This window comes from Myotis brandtii, unplaced genomic scaffold (assembly GCF_000412655.1).
Source record: "Myotis brandtii unplaced genomic scaffold, ASM41265v1 scaffold561, whole genome shotgun sequence".
Lineage (NCBI taxonomy): Eukaryota > Metazoa > Chordata > Mammalia > Chiroptera > Vespertilionidae > Myotis > Myotis brandtii.
In genome coordinates, this window is record NW_005370085.1 from 1502504 (window position 1) to 1524444 (window position 21941).

The 21941-nt window shown below is 53.3% G+C and overlaps 1 long non-coding RNA gene across 1 annotated transcript in view; it reads left to right on the forward strand.

Moving 5' to 3' along the window:
* Positions 1-20489, forward strand: part of LOC106728199 — a 23974-nt gene extending 3485 nt beyond the window's left edge. The window contains exons 2-7 of the long non-coding RNA XR_001364474.1: positions 183-291; positions 8748-8973; positions 11964-12043; positions 14914-15023; positions 19118-19206; positions 20449-20489. This is a non-coding gene — a long non-coding RNA (uncharacterized LOC106728199). The remainder of the gene's footprint in view (positions 1-182; positions 292-8747; positions 8974-11963; positions 12044-14913; positions 15024-19117; positions 19207-20448) is intronic.
* The last annotated feature ends 1452 nt before the right edge of the window (positions 20490-21941 follow it).

Sequence of the window (21941 nt, forward strand, 5' to 3'; positions counted from 1 at the left end):
AGGTTATGTCTCATCCACCAGATTGACAAAAAAAAATAAAGAAGTTGATGCCACCACATGGGGACCCCAGCCTTAAACACGGAGGGTGGAGTAGATTGGTAGAGCCACTTGGCAGTGGCACAAGGTGGCATCTTGCCAGGTTGGAGGTGAGCATATCTGTGACTCAGGTCTTCCTTCCCCAGGTACCGACTCTCACATGAGTGCACCTGGAGGGAAACTGGAAACATCACTGAATTACGATTCGGTCACAGTCGTGCCATGGAGATGGCCTGGCGATTAAACACAACAAAAGTGAGTAGTCAAGATCAACCAGGACGTGCGCAAAGGCAGCACATGAGATGGGGGCAAGGCCAGAGCCTTTGGGAAGAGAGAGGAGACAACTGTCCCTTCTCCTCCCCCCCCCCGCCCCCGCCCATGCCTGAAGGGGCTGACTTTACCACTGAGGAGAATTTTTGCACAAAGAAGAAACACCAGAAAAAAACATGATTTATTTTTGCCTCACTCATTTTACAGGCAGTAAAGGTAAGCTCCAGGAAGAAGAATGACCTGCCGTACTGGTGCCCAAGCTGAGATGCGATTCTGTTTCCTTTCTTATTTTTTTAAAAGATATTTTTATTGATTTCAGAGAGGGAGAGGGAGAGAGAAACATCACTGGTGAGAGAGAATCATGGATCGGCTGCCTCCTGCACGCCCCACGCTGGGGATCGAGCCCGCAACTCGGGCATGTGCCTCGACTGGGAATGGAACCGTGACCTCCTGGTTCATAGGTCGACGCTCCACCACTGAGCCACGCCGGCCGGGCTGACTCTGTTTCCTTTCTATGACTTCCCTTTTCTCCCTCCTCCCTGTGCTATGGCCCCTCCTCCCAAAGGCCTGGACTGGTGCCGTAGCCTCCTTTGGCCACGCTTCTTTTTTTTTTTAATATATTTTATTGATTTTTTACAGAGAGGAAGGGAGAGAGATAGAGAGTTAGAAACATCGATGAGAGAGAAACATCGATCAGCTGCCTCCTGCACACCCCCTACTGGGGATGTGCCCGCAACCCAGGTACATGCCCCTGACCGGAATTGAACCCGGAACCTTTCAGTCCGCAGACCGACGCTCTATCCACTGAGCCAAACTGGTTTCGGCTGGCCACGCTTCTTGTTCTCTACTCTGCACATGACCAGAGAGGCTTCGTCACACCGCTCCCTACTCAGAAGCATCCAGCAGCTCTCACCGCTCCTGACGCTAAGTCCAAGCTCATGGTGTTCTGCTTTTCAAGGGCGTAAAACAACCGTTACTCGGCTCACAGGTTCTGTGGGCCAAGAATCGGGACAGGGCCCAGGAGGAACAGCTTGTGTTTGCTCCGCAGCATCTGGGGCCTCAGCTGGAGGACTTGAAAGCTGGGGGCTGGAATCCTGAAGGTGCCTTTACTCACAGGGGATGATGCAGCAGCAGCTGGGCATGGGCTGGAACGCTCCATGGGGCTCGGCCATGTGTCCTGGGCTTCCTCACAGCATGGTGGGTGGGCTCAGAGAGAGAGAGAGAGAGAGAGCCCAGCTGGCGCGGCTCAGTGGTGGAGCGTCGACCTGTGAACCAGGAGGTCCCGGTTCGATTCCCGGTCAGGGCACATGCTCAGGTTGCGCGCTCGATCCCCAGGGGGGGACGTGCAGGAGGCAGCCGATCAGTGATTCTCTCTCATCATTGATGTTTCTATCTCTCTCTCCCTATTCCTTCCTCTCTGAAATCAATAAAAATATATATTAAAGAAAAAGAAAGAGAGAGAAGGACTTTACTATCTTTTATGACCTAGCAGTGTAGGCTGTGCATTTTATTCATCAAGGCAGCCACAAAGGCCTGCTCCATTTCAAAGAGAGGAGAAATGGACTCTACCTCTAACAGTAGAGCCCACATGGGACCAGAAGTAGCTCTGTGGCCATTCTTAGATAGTACACATAGGAAAATACTAATATTTAAAGCTGCAGCCCCGCCGATGTGGCTCAGTGGTTGAGCATCGACCCATGCACTAAGAGGTCTCTGGTTTGATTCCCGGTCAGGGCACATGCCCAGGTTGCAGGCTCGATCCCCATTGGGGGTGTGCAGGAGGCAGCCCATCAATGTTTTTCTCTCACTGATGTTTCTATCATTCTCCCTCCCTATCCTTCTAAAAAGCAATAAAAGCATATTTAAATATATATATTTATTTAGAGCTGCAGAGTCACCGCAGGCCTTGAACAGTAGCCTCAGGCCATGTGCAGAGGGAGAACGAGGCAGGGAGGCCAAGGACAGGGCTGCTGCGCCAGTGCAGGCCTGGCCAGGAGGGGCCATCGGACAGGAAGGAAGGACAGGGGAGGGGGCATAGAGAGGGCCCGGATTGTGGTGAGGCCCAGTTATCACCTCAGTTTGGTCACCAGCGTGGCAGGTCATTTTCCTCCTTGGAGCTTCCCTCTGTCACCTGTAAACTGAGACAGAAATATAAGGAGGAGGCTTCTTATTCATATTGTGGCTCCTGTGAGAATCTGATGACAGGAATGAACCCTCTCCTCAGGGGAAGAAAGATGCACTCAGCTCACAGGTGGGAAACTGGGCCGACGCTTCTGGAGCGCTCAGCGTTGGCCTGGCTCTGGTTAAGGATGGCGCTTCTGGGCCCCGGATGTCTGGGTGTGAACCCTGCCTCGCTCCTCACCAGGGAAGAGAAGAGACCTTGGGCAGCTGCCTTGACCTCTCCATGCCTCAGTTTCCCCCCTGTAGCAGCTAGGAAGGACCCCAACTCTCAGCGACGCCAGCAGAATGGCAGCTGTTTCTCCTCTGGAAAAGCCCACCTATGTGGTTGGTGGTGTTGGTTCGGGAGCTGAGACAGCTCTTTGTCTCTTAAAAGATTTCTCCACCCTGAAGACCCCCCTTAATCTCATTGCTCAGAGTGGAACCACGTGACCGGCCCCTGTGAGCAAGGGGGAGGGATGAACCCTGGCTCAGTGGCTCTCAGCCAGGCCGGTATCGCAGCTCCATGGATGTCTGCAAATGTGTGGGGACAGTTCAGGCTGTCACAGTGACTGGGCATTTAGTGGGAGGTGCCTGCTACCACGCATGACACAGTCTTGCATGAAGAATTATCCCCCCAGAATGCCAAGAGCCGTCCCCTGTAGCAAAGGCAATGACGAGGGACAGGCTGGGAAGGAGGGTCGGGGCAGCCAGCCCGTGGCACCCGCCACTGCGCCCACCTCTTGGGCTGCCTTAGGAGCCTGGGTCAGTGCTCAGGTCGGTGCTCAAGCAGATGCCGGGCTTCCCTAAAGGTCAGGAGACTGCGGAGGAGGCACTCAGAAACCACCGGGGGCCCTGCTGGACCTGCAGCCCAGGCCAGAGAGGAGGCACTGCCAAGAGCAGCCACGGCCCGGGAGGCGGACGCACGTGGGACACACAGCATCGCTGTCTGTGCTCTCGCCGTCCTCAGAGCTTCTTGCCTCCTTTTGAAGCCTGCCTGGCACTGGAGGGCTGCCCGGTGTGCCCTGCCACATCCGACAGTGTCACGCCACATCTCTCCGCCCGCCCCCAAAGGGACCCTGACTCAGCAGACACAGCAGGGCAGGGCAAAGGAAGTGGGGGAAACGTCACGGTAGCTTGTCACCACGTCCGTCCATCTGGCCCAGTTCCCGGCAGCCCAGGAGTCAGCCCCCTGGTGGGTGTGGGCCAAAGCCACAGCTCCGCCAGTGGGCCAGCATCGCGGCGGCAGGACCTCTTCCTCCTTCGGGACCCGGGGACAGGACGGGAGAAGTCTGGGTCTGACCTCCGGCCTCGGGGATCTTCTGGGCTGCTCCTCAAAGAGAGAGCACCCTGCCCGGCTGGTGTGGCTCAGTGGTTGAGCATCGACCTAGGAACCAGGAGGTCCTGGTTCGATTCCCGGTCAGGGCACATGCCCGGGTTGTGGGCTCCATCCCCAGTAGGGGGCGTGTAGGAGGCAGCTGATCGACGATTCTCATCTTTGATGTTTCTATCCCTCTCCCTTCCTCTCTGAAACCAATAAAGATCTATATTCCTCACTCCACGATTAGGTAAATTGTTTTAAAAATAAAAGAGAGAGCACCCTAATCCCTCTTCCCTTCCCCAAGCTCAGGAGAAACCAATTTTCTCCCCTCCAAACGTGACCAAGGTGTCTCAGTTCTGGTGACTGCCGAGCCGGTGTGAGATGGAGGAGTTCCCACGGGAAGGTGAGGGTCACAGGATGGGCTCCTGGAGCTGGGAAGTCCTCAGGTGATGCCAGCTGTCCTCCCTGAACACCTGCCGTGTGCAGGGCGCCGTGCCAAGCATTTTATAGAATTAGTTCATCCCGTGCTTATGACACCTTCGCAGGGGAGGTGTCATTATCCACATGTGATGGATGAGGAAACCGAGGCTCGGCCAAGTTCAGCCCCGGGTTAGCTTCCTCGTTCATGGATCAGGCATCTGAGGATGACCCGCCCAGCGTGGGAGCAAGGCTTGTCTCCCTGGGCTGGGCCTGGCTGCTTTGTTGGAGGACATTTGTCCTGGACACAGGCCAGGCACTAAGGCTCGAATGGACATGTCGGGCCAGCATCCAGGTTCCAGGCACCAGGCCTGCCCGACGTCTGCCCATTGCTGCCCCGTTGACTCACGGAGCCCAGAAAGTCCAGATTTTATAAGGTCAACCCAAGTGCCCTGGGACTGTACACTCGGCACTTGTTGACATGTAGGGCTAGAACAGCTTCTTCCGTTGGGTGTGCGGACATGGGCCACACACGTGCGTTCTGTCTCCTAGACCCGTGGTCGGCAAACTCATTAGTCAACAGAGCCAAATGTCAACAGTACAACGATTGAAATTTCTTTTGAGAGCCAAATTTTTTAAACTGAAACTAGGTAGGTACATTGTTATTAATTAGGGTTCTCCTAAGCTGGCCTTTGCTAAAAACGTCCTCAATCTGATGGAGGTACGTTTGCTGAGGTCGACCCCTTCCAACTCTCCCCGACACTGCATCTTCTTTCACTCCACAATGTTCCCTGTACGTGCGCGCCTGCACGTGGTATTTTGTGGAAGAGCCACACTCAAGGGGCCAAAGAGCTGCATGTGGCTCGAGAGCCTCGGTTTGCCGACCACAGTCCTAGACCAACATCCAGTCATAGGCGGCAGCTTCTGGGCCAAGAGTGGAAAGACCAGAGCTCCAGACCCAGCTGCCCCCACCAACCCTGACCTTGACCAGGTCTCACTGTCTCCCTGAGCCTCAGAGGAGGAATCCTAACCCTGTGATTCCCAAAGGGCAGGAAAGGAGGAGACACACTTCTCCTTTTTTTTTTTTTTAATATTTTTATTGATGTAAGAGAGGAAGGGAGTGGGAGAGAGAGATAGAAATATCAATCATGGGAGAGAATCACTGAACGGCTGCCTTCTGCACGCCCCCCCCTACTGGGGATTGAGCCCGAAACTTGGGCATGTGCCCTTGACCGGAATCGAACCTGGGACCCTTAAGTCCACAGGCCGACACTCTATCCACTGAGCCAAACCAGCCAGGGCCACCTCTCCTTTAAGTATATTTTTATTGATGTCAGAGAGGAAGGGAGAGGGAGAAAAAGATAGAAATAGAAACATCAATGATGAGAGAGGATTATTGATCAGCTGCCTCCTGAACACCACCAACGGGGATTGAGTCTGCAACCCAGGCACGTGCCCTGATCGGGAATCGAACCCACCCCCACCGGAGATTGAACTGCAATCCAGACATGTGCCCTGATCGGGAATCAAACCGGCGACCTCTTGGTTCCTGGGTCAATACTCAACTGCTGAGCCACACAGGGCTGGGCTGGAGACACCATTTCTTTTGTCCCACCCTCAGCGATGTCTCTCACACCACAAATAGCCATTGCGTTTCACCTCCTGTGCAAATGCTGGTAGGTTAGCAGTGACTGCTTGGGATTCTGTGGGGAGGAGGATTCCACAGCTGTTTGGTGATGGATTAGCCATGTCTGTCCTGGGCCAGGACTGAGGGGTGGTGATGCGTGTGCCGTGCGTTTACCGTAACTGCGATCCCCCAAGTGCGCTGTCCGAAGGGAGCCCTCAGGGAGTTCCCCAGGTGCTCCCCAGAGATAAGGTGCCCCGGTAACCCCATTTCTGTGAAGGCCACGTCCTTGGAAATATTACGCAGCCGTTGAGAGGGGATTTTGCATTGGTTCAAGCCTCTCTTAGCCACTTCCTGTCCCAGATAACCGGCTCCCGTGGCTGCTCTGGGGTTTATCTGTGAGGTCACAACTGCTGCCTTGAGGCCTTCAATTCTCCTGTCGGAGAACAGTGCTCACAGGCTGCCTGCTTTCCTGGCAGTGCCCCTGCTTCTAAATGCCCCCATTACCCAAAAACGCCCCCCCCACCCCCACCCCGTGACCCATTCTCGGCTGACACGCAAATGTAGACCTGGTTTATGGGGCTGAGGTTGCAGCTGCCTGGCTCTCCCAGGACTGCATTCTCAAGGCAGAACCCGAAGTCTTTCTCATGATGGAATTCCACACATGGTGGCGGGTCAGTGGGGACGCATCGGAGGCTGTGGGGGCGGCCTGACAGTCCTCAAAGTAGCCAGGCTGGTGAGTGTCCAGGTCGGCGCGAACCCACCTGCCACTGTTTGCCCGCCCTGAGCAGGGCTCTGCTGTGTTTCCTCCTGGGACAGACCTGTTCCGTCCTGATAGGTGATTCCACTCCACCCTGCTTCCCAAGCTTTCTGGGTCGTAGGGCTCCCCACCCAGGGCCAAGGCCCAAGGGAAAAGCCCTGCACTGGTCATTGGCTCTAAATCACAGAGAAAGTCCTGGCTGGTGTGGCTCAGCGGATAGAGCATTGGGCTGCAGACTGAAGGGTCCGGGTTCGATTCCGGTCAAGGGCACATGCCTGGATTGTGGGCTCGATCCCCAATGTGGGGCCTGCAGGAGGCAGCCGATCCATGATTCTTTCTCATCATTGATGTTCCTATCTCTCTCTCCCTCTCCCTTCCTCTCTGAAACCAATAAAAATATATATGTAAGTAAATCATAGAGAATGACTTTGGGGTGGTGGGGAGCATTTTGCAGGATCCCAGAATTTTCCTGAGAGAAGGAACCCCACTTCCACCTGGTACACCTGTCCTTTCCACAAACCCTCACCGAATGGATGTTCAGCTTCCACTTAAATGGCTCAGTTGGGAGGGCCTGAAATTCTAGGCATCTCTCTCTTTTTTTTAAATATATTTTTATTGATTTCAGAGAGGGAGAGAGACATAGAAACATCAATGATGAGAGAGAATCATATATCAGCTGCCTCCTGCACACGCCCTACTGGGGACTGAGCCCGAAACCTGGGCATGTGCCCTTGACCGGAATCGAACCAGGACCCTTCAGTCCGAAGGCTGACGCTCTATCCACTGAGCCAAACCAGCTGGGGCTCTAGGCATCTTTTGTTTCTTCTTTGTGTTTTTTATGTAGAGTCGTTTTCCACAACAAAATCATTCGTTCAACAAATACTTATGGAGCCCCTACTGTGTGCCAATGGCACTGTTGAAGCCACTGGGGATACAGCAGTGAGCAAAGCAGACAAAAACCCCTGCCCACACAGAGCTGACATGCTATGGGGCCCGGGGGGGGGGGGGGGGGGGAAAGACAACAAACCAATAAAGAGAATATACAGTGTGTCCAATGGTGAAAAGTATTATGAGGAAAAATTAATCAAGGAAGGGGCATGGGGCGTGCTGTGTTTGTATTTTAGCAGTGAAGGCACCATTCCAGCAAAGTCCTGAGAGAGGAGAACAGGCTGAGGCACATGGGTGTCCTCTGAGAGGTCCAGATAGAGGGGAGGGCACTGTCCTGAGGTAGGAGTGCGCTGGAGAGATAGGGACCCAACGGAGGCCAGCGCTCTGCAGCCACACCAGCCAGGTGGGGACTGTGGGAGATGAGATGAGGTCAGGAGGGCACAAGGGTGGGGCGGATGGTGCTTACATAGTATGGCTTTTGTGTATGTGTGGGTGTGTGTATGTGTATGTGTTTTGGTTTTTTTTTAATATATTTGTATTGATTTCAGAGAGGAAGAGAGAGAGAGAGAGAGAAACATCAGTGATGAGAGAGAATCACTGATCAGCTGCCTCCTGCACGCCCCCCACCGGGACCGAGCCCACAATCCCGGGCATGTGCCCTTGACCGGAATCGAAGTCGGGACCCTTCAGTCTGCAGGCCGATGCTCTATCCACTGAGCCAAACTGGCTAGAGCAGTGGTTGGCAAACCGCGGCTCGCGAGCCACATGCGGCTCTTTGGCCCCTTGAGTGTGGCTCTTCCACAAAATACCAAGTGCGGGCACGCACGTACAGTGTGAAGTTGACTTAAAACTTTAAGTAAAGTTTATTAAGTTAATTTTAGGGAACGTTGTGGGGTGAAAGAAGATGGAGTGTCAAGGGTTGAGAAAGGTATGTGGAGACGGTTTGGACATATAGAGAGGATGAATGAAAGGAGACAGACGAAACAAGTATACAAGACGAGTGTGGATGGGAGAGGTGGAAGGGGGCGACCTCGGCGAATGTACCTCCATCAGATTGAGGACGTTTTTAGCAAAGTCCAGCTTAGGAGTACCCTCATTAAGTTAATAGCAATGTACCTACCTATATAGTTTAAGTTTAAAAAATTTGGCTCTCAAAAGAAATTTTAATCATTGTACTGTTGATATTTGGCTCTGTTGACTAATGAGTTTGCTGACCACTGGGCTAGGGCCATAGTGTGGCTTTTGTAATGCAAGAAGCCAATTTTTTTCAACAGGAAAGAGTTGGATTCTAATAGAAGCTCAAACCCAGACAAAAAGAAAACCCAAATCCGGTCCCGGTGAGCCAAGTGAAGACCACATCAGAACTGCACGATGAGACCAGCGTTTCTGGAGCGCTAACGGTGCCTGGCACGTCATCTGGAGCCACAGGGACAGGGTAGCTGAGTTTTTACGATCAATTGTATCGATCCAGGAAAACGGAAACCAAAATAACTCTGTGAGGTAAGAGGCCTGGCGGAAAGGGCTGGGCTTCCTGGGGCACAGTGGGGGTGAGGGGAGGGTGTTAGGGTTCTCAGGCCTGGATCTGAGGAAGGGGGTGGAGGTGGGCATGGATGGGTGCCCTCCCCTTCCCCCTTGGGCCAGTGAGTGACTCCCAGGGCCAGTCAGGGTCCAGGCGTTCATCATGTAAACCTTAGTGTGAGTCAGGCCCAGCAGCCTGGCCTGCCCGGGTATCCAGACCCCTGAGGGCCAAACCCATACCCTGGGGTGTTCAGGAGGCCACCTTCCAGAGAATTCCACTGGGTCCTCATGTTCCTCACCCAACTATGGATACGCCCATTGACCAGGAAGCGTAGGCCACTCAGATGTGCCCCGTGACATGGTCGCTAAGCTTGGGCCGAGGAGGGCTTCAGTCCCAGGCCTACCTGACGGCCCCGTCTCTCCAGGAATTAGCTGAGGCTGTGACAGGGAACAAGGACAGGCCCCGGGGACAAGGAAGGAGCCAGCAGGCAGCAGCTGGGTGGAGGGTGGGAGATGACGTGAGGCGGGACCGGAGTAGAGGGAAGTGGCAGGCCACAGGGAGGGGCTGGCCACAGCGCAGCCAGGCAAGGACCAGGGGAGAACATTCAGAACTCCCAGCCCTTCGCCAGAAGTTAACAAAAGTCATTGTTACAGTCACGGACATAGATCCTTATCTTCTAAATGGTATATTTTGGCGTGTGCGTGTTTATTCTCTTTGATGCTGGAAGAGGGGAGGCGGGGTCACGTGGCCAGGCCGGGCACACTTTCACCCAGGACGGGCGCGGGGAAAGGGTTCCGAGGGAGGCCAGGCCCTGACAGGGACTGCGGGTCCCACACCCCCCTTTTCACCCTCTGACCGAGATGCCAAGTTTCCTGCCCAAGCCCCGCACCAAAGGGCATAGACAGTGGGCAATGATGGGCAGGGCCTGAGGGCAAATGGAACAGTGAGGTCCCTGCCCCAGCCACCAGCCCTTGCCGTGGTCACTGGGGTCAGCCGGATACAGGCCCACATGCTGGCTGTGCCACGTTCTGTGCACGTGTCCTTGACAAGTTGTTTTTTTTTTATTATTATTAATTATTTTTTCGTTAATCCTCACCCGAGGATATTTTCCCATTGATTTTTTAAAAAATATTTTTTTATTGATTTCAGAGAGGAAGGAGGAGGGAGAGAGAGAAACATCAATGATGAGAGAGGATCATTGATCGGCTGCCTCCTGCAAGCCCCCGACTGGGGATCGAGCCCACAACCCGGGCATGTGCCCTTGACTGGATGCAAACCCAAGACCCTTCATCAGTCCACATGATACTCTACCCACTGAGCCAAACAGGCTAGGGCTCCACTGATTTTTAGAGAGAGTGAAAGGGAGGGGGGAGAGAGAGAAAAACATTGATGTGAGAGAGACACATCAATTGGTTGTGCCCCAACCAGGGCTGGGAATCAGACCTGCAACTAACTGAGTCACGTGCCCTTGACGGGAATCGAGCCCGGGACCCTTCAGTCCGCAGGCTGACGCTCTACCCGCTGAGCCTTGGCAAGTCCTTTCATCCTAAGGCCCTCATCTGGGAAACGGGCGTGCTTTAAGGGTTGTTTGGAGGATTACATAAGACCTTGCACGTGAAGCACTCAGCACAGTCCGGCCAAAGAGCGAGTTCCGAGTAAGTGTTACCATTACGATTATTTTCATCATCATTACTGCCGGCGTGACCACCTTCCAATCTACTGTTGACACAGGATTTCACTGCCCGAGTGCGCATTTGTGTTGATGATTTGCGTTGGCACCAAGCAGTCCTTTTTAATTGCTGCTGGCTAACAAGAAAAGAGCAGAGGCGGATTTAATGCGTAAATGATGTGGTGAAGCCAAGAGGAGGCCAAATGATGTAACAGCCCACAGTGCAAACAGAAGTATTGCAGTCATTCAGAGAGAGAAAAGTAGTGGGAGAACTGAGTCACCCCCAGCACAGACATGGCAGCACCCACCGGCCTGTCCCATTCACCAGGGGGCCTGCTCTCATTGGTCAGCCCCATGTCTCCGTACGCGGCAATTTGGTCTCCGAGAAACAGCATCATCCTTCCCATTGAGCTAATGTTTAATGAATTGTGTTGGGTTTGTAGTTTTGTTTATCTTTATTGTGTAAATTTCTCTAGAAAGTATTGCTAAGTAAAAAAACAAAACAAAATAAAAACCCAGCCTGATTGGCGTGGCTCAATGGTTGAGCGTCAATCTATGGACCAGAAGGTCACGGTTCAATTCCCAGTCAGGGCATGCATATGCCTGGGTTGCGGGCCCAAACCCGGGTGTGGGGCATGCAGGAGGCAGCTGATAAATGATGTAATATATATAAAAATATAGAGGGCTAGGGCCAATGAAAATATATTTAAAAACAAACAAACAAAAACCCAGCCCTACCCAGTTTTCTTAGTGGTTAGAGCGTCAGCCTGTGGACTGAGGGGTACAGGTTTGATTTCGGCCAAGGGCACATGCCTTGGTTGCAGGCTTAATCCCAGGGCTGTGCAGGAGGCAACCAATCGATATGAGTCTCACATCGATGTTTCTCTCTCTGTCTCTCCCCGTTCCTCCCACTCTCTCTGAAAATCAATGGAAAAGATATCCTTGGGTGAGGATCAACAAACAAACAAAAACCCAAATTATAATATGCTACCTTTTGATAAAAAAGGGAAATACTATAAGAATAGAGAGGTAGCCCTGCCCGAGTGGCTCAGGGGTTGAGCGTGGACCTATGAACCAGGAGGTCACAGTTCGATTCCCCGTCAGGGCACATGCCTGGGTTGCAGGCTCGATCCCCAACGTGGGGCGTGCAGGAGGCAGCCAATCCATGATTCTCTCTCATCACTGATGTTTCTGTCTCACTCTTCTCCTTTCTTCCTCTCTGAAATCAATAAAGATATTAAAAAAAAAAAAAGAACAGAGAGGTAAATGTGTGTATATATATAATTTTTTTCTTTTTTGCAGAAAGCAACACTGGAAAGATCAATCAGATGGAATAAAAATTGGTACTCAGGTGTGGGGGGGATTGCACAGAAGGAGCAGAGGTAAGAGCAAGATTGCTTTCTGTGTGTTTTTCTGTAGTTTTGCCCTTTGAATCATTTTGGATGGAGAGTTGCATGAGAGTGAAAGGAGGACTGTGTACCTAATATAACAGAATCACTTACCTCCGTCAGCCTCGGGGGGCGGTGGGGGCTGCAGGAGTCTCCTTCCGGTAAAAGGAATGAATGAGGCTCAGGTGAGAGACCCATGGTCAGGGGGTTGCCTCCCAGGAGAGCATCTTCCTAGAATACTATCCGGAAAGTATTTCTTCTCCCTAAAACGGAGAAGGTCAGGAAGGCCAGTCCTGCCTCAACTCTGTGAGCAGAAACTCAGCAAGCACAGTGATGTGGCCGACACTGGGAGACAGTACAGCCACTGGTCCCCATGGAGCCAGACTGCCAGGCCCCTTAGAAAGCACTGCCCACCGGTGTGTCTGCCATGGGTGCTGGAGCCTCCAGCCCCAAGCAGGCAGCAGGGGGAGAGGCGGCAGCTGCCAGCAAGGCCCTGCCCGCCTCCATCCTTCTGGTTCACGCGCCCCAGCCGGCGGCCCACATCTTCTGCAAGTCATGAGGTGAACAAGTTGGGGAACACAGCCGCAGAGGACGGTGCTGACCTCTGACCTTAGACGCAAGAGGTCAGAGGAACAGGCAGCTGACAAAATAGGGACCAGGCACCGCGCGGGCCGCACCAAAGGCTGCTCTGAGCCCAGACAGCAGTGCAGGGAGGCTGGCAGGGCTATCGAGGAACAGTAATAACCTAAGAGCACCAAGCAGGCGCGGCAGTGAGGGCAGAGATTTCATCCATGAAAGCCTGGGTTTAGGCCAACGAGGGAGAGCTGGAAAGGCCTTCTGCCTTGGACGGAAGGGGGGGGTGACTTGATCACAGCGGCCATTGCCACAGGCCAGGCGCTGTGCTGAGCCTTTACAGCAGTGGTTCTCAACCTTCTGGCCCTTTAAATACAGTTCCTCATGTTGTGACCCAACCATAAAATTATTTTCTTTGCTACTTCATAACTGTAATGTTGCTACTGTTATGAATCATAATGTAAATATCTGATATGGCCCTAACCGGTTTGGCTCAGTGGATAGAGCGTCGGCCTGCGGACTCAAGGGTCTCAGGTTCGATTCCAGTCAAGGGCATGTACCTTGGTTGCGGGCACATCCCCAGTAGGGAGTGTGCAGGAGGCAGCTGATCGATGTTTCTCTCTCATCGATGTTTCTAACTCTGTTCCTCTCCCTTCCTCTCTGTAAAAAAATCAATAAAATATATTTTTTTAAAAAATCTGATATGCAGGATGGTCTTAGGCGACCCCTGTGAAAGGGTTGTTTGACCGCCAAAGGGGTCGAGACCCACAGGTTGAGAACCGCTGTTTTACAGGCATCGAATGATGAGCTGTACCCCATGTGGCAGATGAGGAAACGGAGGCCCCAGAGGGTCACATAGTTTGCACAGGGGGCATTCAAGCGACTTTCAGAGCTGGGATTGGCCCCAGGGCTGGGCTGGGAACCCGCACACTGGACCATCGCCCACGGGGTTTGTGGCCTGGACCACAAATTATAGAAATATCAACCAGGCCTACTGGGAAGTTGCAGGTGACCAGCCTTTTCCAAGAAAGCGTCAAATGTTCATCAGAGCAGAGCCACCCACATCACATTTTCCTAAGGAAGCAGTGGTGGCTGATTCAGCCATCGTTCTCTCCCTCTTCTGGAGGCAGGAAGCTTTCTTTCCGTTCTCACTCCCCAGGTCCAGATCTTACAAATTCCCAACAAGCTCTCTAGGCCTCAGTTTCTTCATCTGCAAAATGGGGGTAAGAGTAGTGCCTGCCTCAATGTTGTGAGGAGCCACAAAGGAGGCCGTTCGTGTAAAGCGCTCAGCATTGCGCCTGAGATGGAATGAGTGCGTGCTGTGTGGCTTTAACTGTTAACCCAAAGCTTCCCTGATTGCCCGGTTTCCTACTATAGCTGCCCACGTGGGTGCGGTAGAGGGAGAAGTACATGCGCGCCCAAGCAGTTGGGCAGTAGAACCTCAGGGCTGGCCGGCCAACTCGCAGCCTGTGGAGGCCCCAGCTTCCCAGGGCAATGGGTGGCACCCCGTCCTTCCCAGGCCTGCTCAGGAGCCCACAAGCCCATTTCCGGGATCATGAAAGTCACTGTTTCTCCAAGCCGGCCCCCCACCCAGCATGGAGCACGGGACAGTCACTAACAGTGCCTCCTGCGGAGGGCTGTACCCCTATATGTCTCCTCCCCACAGCAGTCACAGGGGCCTTTAAAAAAGGTAAATGAGTGCCCGGCCGACGTGGTTCAGTGGTTGAGCGTCACCCTGTGGACCAGGAGTTCGTGGTTCGATTCCCGGTCAGGGCACATGCCCCGGTTGTGGGCTTGATCCTCAGTGGGGGGCGTGCAGGAGGCAGCCGATCGATGATTCTCTCTCATCATTGATGTTTCTCTCTCTCTCTCGTCCTCTCCCTTCCTCTCTGAAATCAATAAAAATATATTTAAAAAATTTTTTTTCTTTAAAAAAAAGATAAATTAGTGAATTTCTACAAAAACTGTCGACTGCTCTGAGAATTTCATTCAACATCCTGACCGGGCTGCCACCTGCTCCAGGATCTCGTCCTTGCCTACCCCTCTCATCCCGTCTCTCCCCACCCTCGCCCTCTCCCACACACTTGGAGAAGTGTCTGCTCTCCAAGTGCATGCGCTCATGTCCCAGGCCCGTGTCCTCTCGTCCCAGGCCTGTGTCCTCACGTCCCAGGCCTGCCTTGGAAGCCCTCTCGTCACACCTCAACTATCACTTCCTCCCAGGCACCCTCCCTGGCCACCCGAGGGACTGTCCCAGGCATAACCACATCACCCTCTTTATGATTTCTTCCCAGAGCACTTCCGATGACCTGAACTCCTCTGATGAACGGGCTTATGGTGCTGTCGTCCGCCTCCCTCACCACCACGCGAGCCCTGGAGGAGGTCCTGCACCCGGCGGCTCTCAGTCAGTGTCTGAGGAGTGAGTGAGTGAAATGCCTGGTGCACAGCCCACCCCCCTCAGAGGTTTTTATTGTCACACATAACATATCCCCATCCCAAGCCCTCTTCTTTTTTTAAAATATATTTTTATTGATATCAAAGAGGAAGGGAGAGGGAGTGAGAGATAGAAACATCAATGATGAAAGAGAATCATGGATCGGCTGCCTCCTGCACGCCCCCCACTGGGGATTGAGCCTGCAACCCGGGCATGTGCCCTTCACCGGAATCGAACCCGGGACCCTTCAGCCCGCAGGTCGATGCTCTATCCACTGAGCCAAACCAGCTTGGGCCCAAGCCCTCTTCTTGCTCCTAAGCCTCACTCGGGCTCCTGGGAACTTCGGTGGAGGTCTCCTTCAGCTAAAAAGCACTCCACTGTCCGTGAGAGGCCCTCACTGCTTGCCACCCACAGTTCCCTCACCTGGCATGTCTGGCACCCTCTCTGCCAAAGGCAGCCCCTTAGGCACTAGCAGTGCTGGCGCCTTTCATGTGCAGGTGGCACGGGGCGGACTGCTCCCCAGGTGTACACACCGTGCCCCGCTGAGCCAGGGCACCGCCCTCCTCCAGGAATTGGCTGGCTTTTCCCCCAGCAATGTTTGCTTTAGGGATTAAAGTTAGAGTGGCGGAGCCTGTCATTTCCAGAATCATTCCTTCCTTCCCTGGCGGCCAGCAGTACATTTGTTATTTTATTTTCCCAAGACCCTGATCACAGCGTCCCAGACAAGTTGGTTGATAGCATCATCCAACGGAAAAACTCTCCGATACTGCGCTTAGCCGTGGGCAGACTCGCTGGCTTCACGGGGGAGGCCTGGACCCAGAGTGGCACCCGTTTTCGCGCCTTTTTCGGGTCAGCCTTGAGGCCCACAGTCATTTTCTCCTGTTTCTCTTTTCTTTTTTCTTCTTTTTTTAAAATATATTTTATTGATTTTTTTTTTTTTTTTTTACAGAGAGGAAGGGAGAGGGATAGAGAGTTAGAAACATCGATCAGCTGCCTCCTGCACACCCCCTACTGGGGATGTGCCCGCAACCAAGGTACACGCCCTTGACTGGAATCAAACCTGGGACCCTTCAGTCCGCAGGCCGATGCTCCATCCACTGAGCCAAACCGGTTAGGGGTCTCTTTTCTTTTTAAGTAGTGAAGTAACCCCCACCCAGACACACCGCCTTTATCTGGCACAGTGCAGAAATGGGCTGCCCTGGCCGGTTGGGCTCAGTGGATAGAACGTCAGCCTATGGACCAAAGGGTCTCAGGTTCGATTCCGGTCAAGGGCACGCACCTTGGTTGCAGGCTCCTTCCCAGCCCGGGCCCTGGTAGGGGCGCCAGTAGGAGGCAACCAATCGATGTGTTTCTCTTACAGTGATGTTTCTCTCTGTCTTTCCCTCTCTCTTCCACCCTCCCTAAAAATCACTGGAGAAATATCCTCGGGTGAGGATTAACAAAACAAAACAAAAAGAAACTTAACTCTAGAAGAAAAAAAAAAAAAAGAAATGGGCTACCTCATGTTAGTACATTTTCAAAATAATGTCTTCCAGGCACCAACACTTGGAACAAATATATTTTAAAAACAGCTTTGTTGAGGTGTGATTGACACACTGTAAACGGAGCATGTTTAAAGTGTGCAGCTTGATCTGTGTTGACGTTCCCATACGCCCGTGAAACCATCCCCACCGTCTAGATAATGAACATATCCATCATTCCCAAGAGGTTCCTTCCGCCCCGAGGCCCCCTCCCCGGCAGCCACCGATCTGCCTTCCAAAGGCACATTCACTGCCTCACCCACTTCCCCACCCTGTAAACAGGGTGATCAGCCCGATTGTTCCCATCCTGGTTCTGCATGATCATTAACGTTACTGAAAGCCGTGTCCTCAGATGTCAGGGAGAGACGTAGACTGTTTGCCGTGCGCACTAAATGGCCCCATTGTTGCACTGCCGTGCCTGGCAGGTTGGGGTTTGGGAGTTTCTCCCTCGCTGCCAGCTGCCTCGGCGCACAGTTCCCAGCAGGCCACTCCTGGGGCCTCGCAGGCTGCACACCATCGCCTCCTCCGCGCCATTCCCATTCCTCACTCCCCATCAGTGGTCCTCAGCCAGGGGCACTTTTGCCCCCCAGGGGACATTTGGCAATGCCTGGGGACATTTTTGGTTGTCCTAATGGCGGTGGGAGTGCCGCTGGCTCCTACCAAGTGTTGAGAGACAGGGGTGTTGCTAAACATGCGACGCGCACAGGACAGCCCCGCGAAAAACAGGGATCCAGCCCAAGAAGTTAATGTGCTGAGGTTGAGAAACCCCTTCCAGATGCCAGAACTAACTGGGAAAGGGAACAAGAAGTCATGACAATTGACTGCTGTACTTTTCTGGATCAAGAGGGATCCATAGCTGGTTTGGCTCAATGGATAGAGCATCGACCTATGGACTGAAAGGTCCTGGGATCGATTCTGGTCATTACTTTTCTGGATCAAGAGGGAGAAGGAGCCCTGGCTGGTTTGGCTCAATGGATAGAGCGTCAACCTATGGACTGAAAGGTCCTGGGATCGATTCTGGTCAAGGGCACATTCCCCGGGTGGCAGGCTCAATCCCCAGTAGGGGACGTGCAGGAGGCAGCCGATCCATGATTCTCTCTCATCATTGATGTTTCTATCTCTCTCTCCCTCTCCCTTCCTCTCTGAAATCAATAAAAATACATTTTTTAAAAAGGGAGAGGGAAAGGCAGAGGTTTATTGGAGCTGCAAGGCCTCATGGTAGGACAGAGTCAGAAAGACCTTAGCTGTCTCAGCTACCTCCTTCCAGGCCTGGGCGCTGGCTTCCACGGACAAGCTCTAAGGGCTCAGCTTGAAGCACCAGGGCCCAGCATTCAGGCACTCAATGAATGTCTATCCGATTGTCTGATTGCACCCAACACACCTACTAGGTGCCCAGTCCTGGGTAGCAGCGGCTAGACGTTGAAAGCAAGGCAGGAGACACAGAAGGGAGCCATTAAACCGACCAGTGAGTGTGGAACTTGGCAGAACCAGCTGAGGAAAGATAAGTGCAGACCCACCCCAGTAACTGGGAAAATGAGGGCTGGCCATGACGGGATCCTGTCCCAGCGGCCCAGCCATTTCACCACCACATCACTTCTGGCTCCTCCCCCCACCCACAGGCACCCTTTTTGCTTGTCATATAAAGGAGACTTTCCCAAAGTGGTTTAGCCAGAACGGGCAGGGCCCTGCCCCAGGTTGGGGTAGGAGGAGCCTGGCGGAGGCCCAGCAGCGCTCAGGAGGGACTCCAGGTGTCTGCAGCTGGATGGTGAAGTATGGGCATGCTTTATTCCCCTCTGCATGACTTCCAGGTTTTGTTACTTGATTATACCGTAGACCAGCGGTCACCAACCTTTCGGACCTCACGGACCACCGGTTGGCGACCACTGCTGTAGACGCTCCTGAAAATGCATGTAGGCAAAAAGCTCACAAATCCCACCCTTTCAGAGAAAACAATTTTGTCGTGTGGCCTTCTATTCAAGTATGAAGGTGGTGTAGACGTTTTTAAAAAATATATATATTTTTTTATTGATTTCAGAGAGGAAGGGAGAGGGAGAGAGAGATAGAAACATCAATGATGAGAGAGAATCATCGACTGGCTGCCTCCTGCACGCCCCCTACCGGGGATCGCGTGCAATGTTGGCATGTGTCCTGACTGGGATTCGAACCATGACCTTCTGGTTCATAGGTCGACGCTTAATCACTGAGCACACCGGCCGGCAGTGTAGACATTTTTATGAAAACCAGGTGTGGGTGCTGCCGCCGAAGGCTTGAGGTGCCTGAGAGTGAGGAGGAGGTTTAGAGAGAAGGGGACCCCCGAGAGCACACCACGGGGACACTGGGAGTGCCCCTGGTGAGTGTGACTGGGTGAATTTAACTGGGGGGTTGCTCTACGGAGCCTCCCAGATTAGCCCCAAATCCAGAGAAAAAGAGGCCTCGCTGGCTGGGTACTTCTCTCCCGGGTCTCTGCTGGAAAGGTGAGAACCCCAGTTACAGCCCTCTTCCCTTGGGCCTTAACTAACCATCATGCCCTGCTTCCCCCCACAGGTGGACATCCCTCCTGTTTGCCAGGCTTCTGTCACATGGTGCCCCAGCCTATTGACTGCTGTGTCGAACTGATCAAGTGGGATCCACAGGTCAGTACAGCTCCTACGGCCCCAAGTCCGGACTCCTGGGCTCCAGGGGAGTTAACTTCCTAGGGCAAGCATGTCAAACTCAAAGGCTTAACACGAGCCAAATAAACGAGGCATGCGGCCCGCTGGCCGCGAGTTTGACATGTTTGTCCTGGGGCCTTAGGGCCTCTGATATGGATACGGAGAGAACAATACCTGCCCACGGGACTTGCTCCCGTGAGATAAAGGACCTCGCTGGCTAGCAGTCAGCAACTGAAGCAAGCTGGGACTCCCTCAAGGAGAGTGGCTGTAGCAACAGAATCGTGGTAAATGACAACCGCATGGGAAACCCTGGGTGAAGCCAGGACAGGTGCTCACTTGCTCAGTCCTAGCCTCTCCCCTCCCTCCAGCGATGCACCTCTGAGCAGCACAGTTCCAGGATTTCAGCTCTAAGTGCCAGAGGCAGGCTTGGAGGGCCAGGCTTGGAGGAACCGGCAAGTTCAGTGCCGCCTCTTCCCTCACCCCAGACCACCGAGGCTCCCCTGGGACCAGCCTCCAGGATGGGTGGGGCGCCTAGAGGCAGCCAGTGTTGCTATCTCTCTGGCTTGACCTCTCTTCTAGGTCTGAGGACAAGAGGGAAGGGCACTGGGAGACTCCAAGGCTAGATGGGGCCAGCCCTGTCCCAGTTTCCCCTCAATGGGGTTCCCTTGCTCAGACTAAGGAAGAACCGTGACTCACTTCCTGCCTCGCTGGGTCTGACTGCAGAAGTATTGTTTCTACCAACAGTGGCTGCTGCTGGTGGGACTACCCCAGTGTGGCCCCTACCAGTCAGTCCCTTGTTGGGGAAAGTTCCCACTCCCAGTCTTCTCCCCCAGATAAGTTTTAGGAACCCCTAATTCTTTCCCAGGTTTCTGGTTTTTGCAGCATTTGTAAGGATGCCCGTACCTTATCCTATTAACTGAATATCATCTCCATTTTATTTTTTTTAATTAATTTATTAATTTATTTATTTTTGGTATTCCTCACCTGAGGATATTTTTCCATTGATCTTTTTAAAATATATTTTATTGATTTTTTTTACAGAGAGGAAGGGAGAGGGATAGAGAGAAACATCGATCAGCTGCCTCCTGCACACTTCCCACTGGGATGTGCCGGCAACCAAGGTACATGCCCCTGACCGGAATCGAACCTGGGACCCTTCAGTCCGCAGGCCGACGCTCCATCCACTGAGCCAAACCGGTCAGGGCTTTCCATTGATTTTTAGAGAGAGTAGAAGAGAAGGACAAAGACTGTGAGAGAGACACATTGATTGGTTGCCTCCCGCATGCGCCCCCGACCAGGGCCAGGGATCAAGCCTACAACCGAGGTACGTGCCCTTGACCAGAATCGAACCCGGGACCCTTCAGCCCGCAGGCCGACGTTCTATCCACTGAGCCAGACCTGCTGGGGCTAGTATCTCCATTTCAGAGGGGTAAATTGAGGCTTACTGTGTGTCTAAGGTGGCGTAAAATAGTACCGCAGGGATTTGAACCCAGGCTCGCTGACTGGCGTGTCACAGAGTGAGTCCTTAGGAATGTCACTTAACCTCTCTGGCCCTGATTTTGTCCCGTGTAAAATGTAGTGATGCACAAAAGGTACCTACAGGAGCCTGGCCAGTGTTGCTCAGTGGTTGAGCGTAACCTATGAACCAGGAGGTCATGGTTTGATTCCTGGTCAAAGCATATGCTTGGGTTGTGGGCTCCATCCCCTTTGGGGCGGTGGGGGGAGGGCGATCAATGATTCTCTCTCATCATTGATGTTTCTATCCCTCTCCCTTTCTCTCTCTGAAATCAATAAAAACATATATTTTTTAAAAAGGTACCTAAAGGAAAATGTATTCGCTACATCGACCTCATAGGGCTTGCAGTAAGGAAGAAGCGAGTTACAGGGGAAGAGCTGAGAAGAGCAGTCGGCTCCCGGCAAACACTGGGCCCTGTTCGTTTTTTGTCCTTTTCCCCAAACCCGTGTTGAGGAGGCCACTGGATAGCACTGTGCTGCCAGGTTATCTCTGGGTGAACAGGAAGGGATGGGCAGAGACTGCGCTGCGACCTTGGACTAACCTAGCCCGGGGAGCTCTTGGCCACATGTCCCCTCTTTTCTCTCGCAGCTCAAGCAGGGGCGGCCTCGCCAAGTAGCACAGACGTTTTCTAGGGCAGGGACCCAGGGAGGGAGCCGAGTTGGCTGGTACATTGCAAGTCCCGGGCTGCGGGCTCTGCTAGGCACCGCGGCCTGCTAGCTAGGGAACTCGGACAAATTATTTAAACTTTGTACGCCTCAGTTTCCTTATCTGTAAAATGGGATTAGTGTCAGCTTGAAGGGATTATGTGGGTTAAAGAATGTACATAAGAGGGAGATAGTGTAAAGTGGCTGGCCCGGTGCCCCGTCGGGCGGTTACATGAAAAGGCGGTGGGCTTCTTGTTCTGCTTCCCGACCTGTCTATACAGATAACAGGTTCAAGTCAGGTCTTGGCTCTCGGGACAGTGGGTCCGAGGTTTGCCGCCTGCTGTGCAGTCCGATCACAGGTGGGTGCCCCCGATCCGTCGTCCAGGGCATTTACCCGGTCAGGCTCAAACTCGCGGCTCTGGAGTGGGAAGTGGGGGGGAGGGCCAGTTCCCCCCAGAATCCAGCCGCCTCCGGGTTCCCAGATTCGCCTCAAGCCCTTCCCAGCCCAGGCCAAGGGTCTGCGGGTCTCCGCGCCTCCGGCCGGAGGAGCTCGCAGC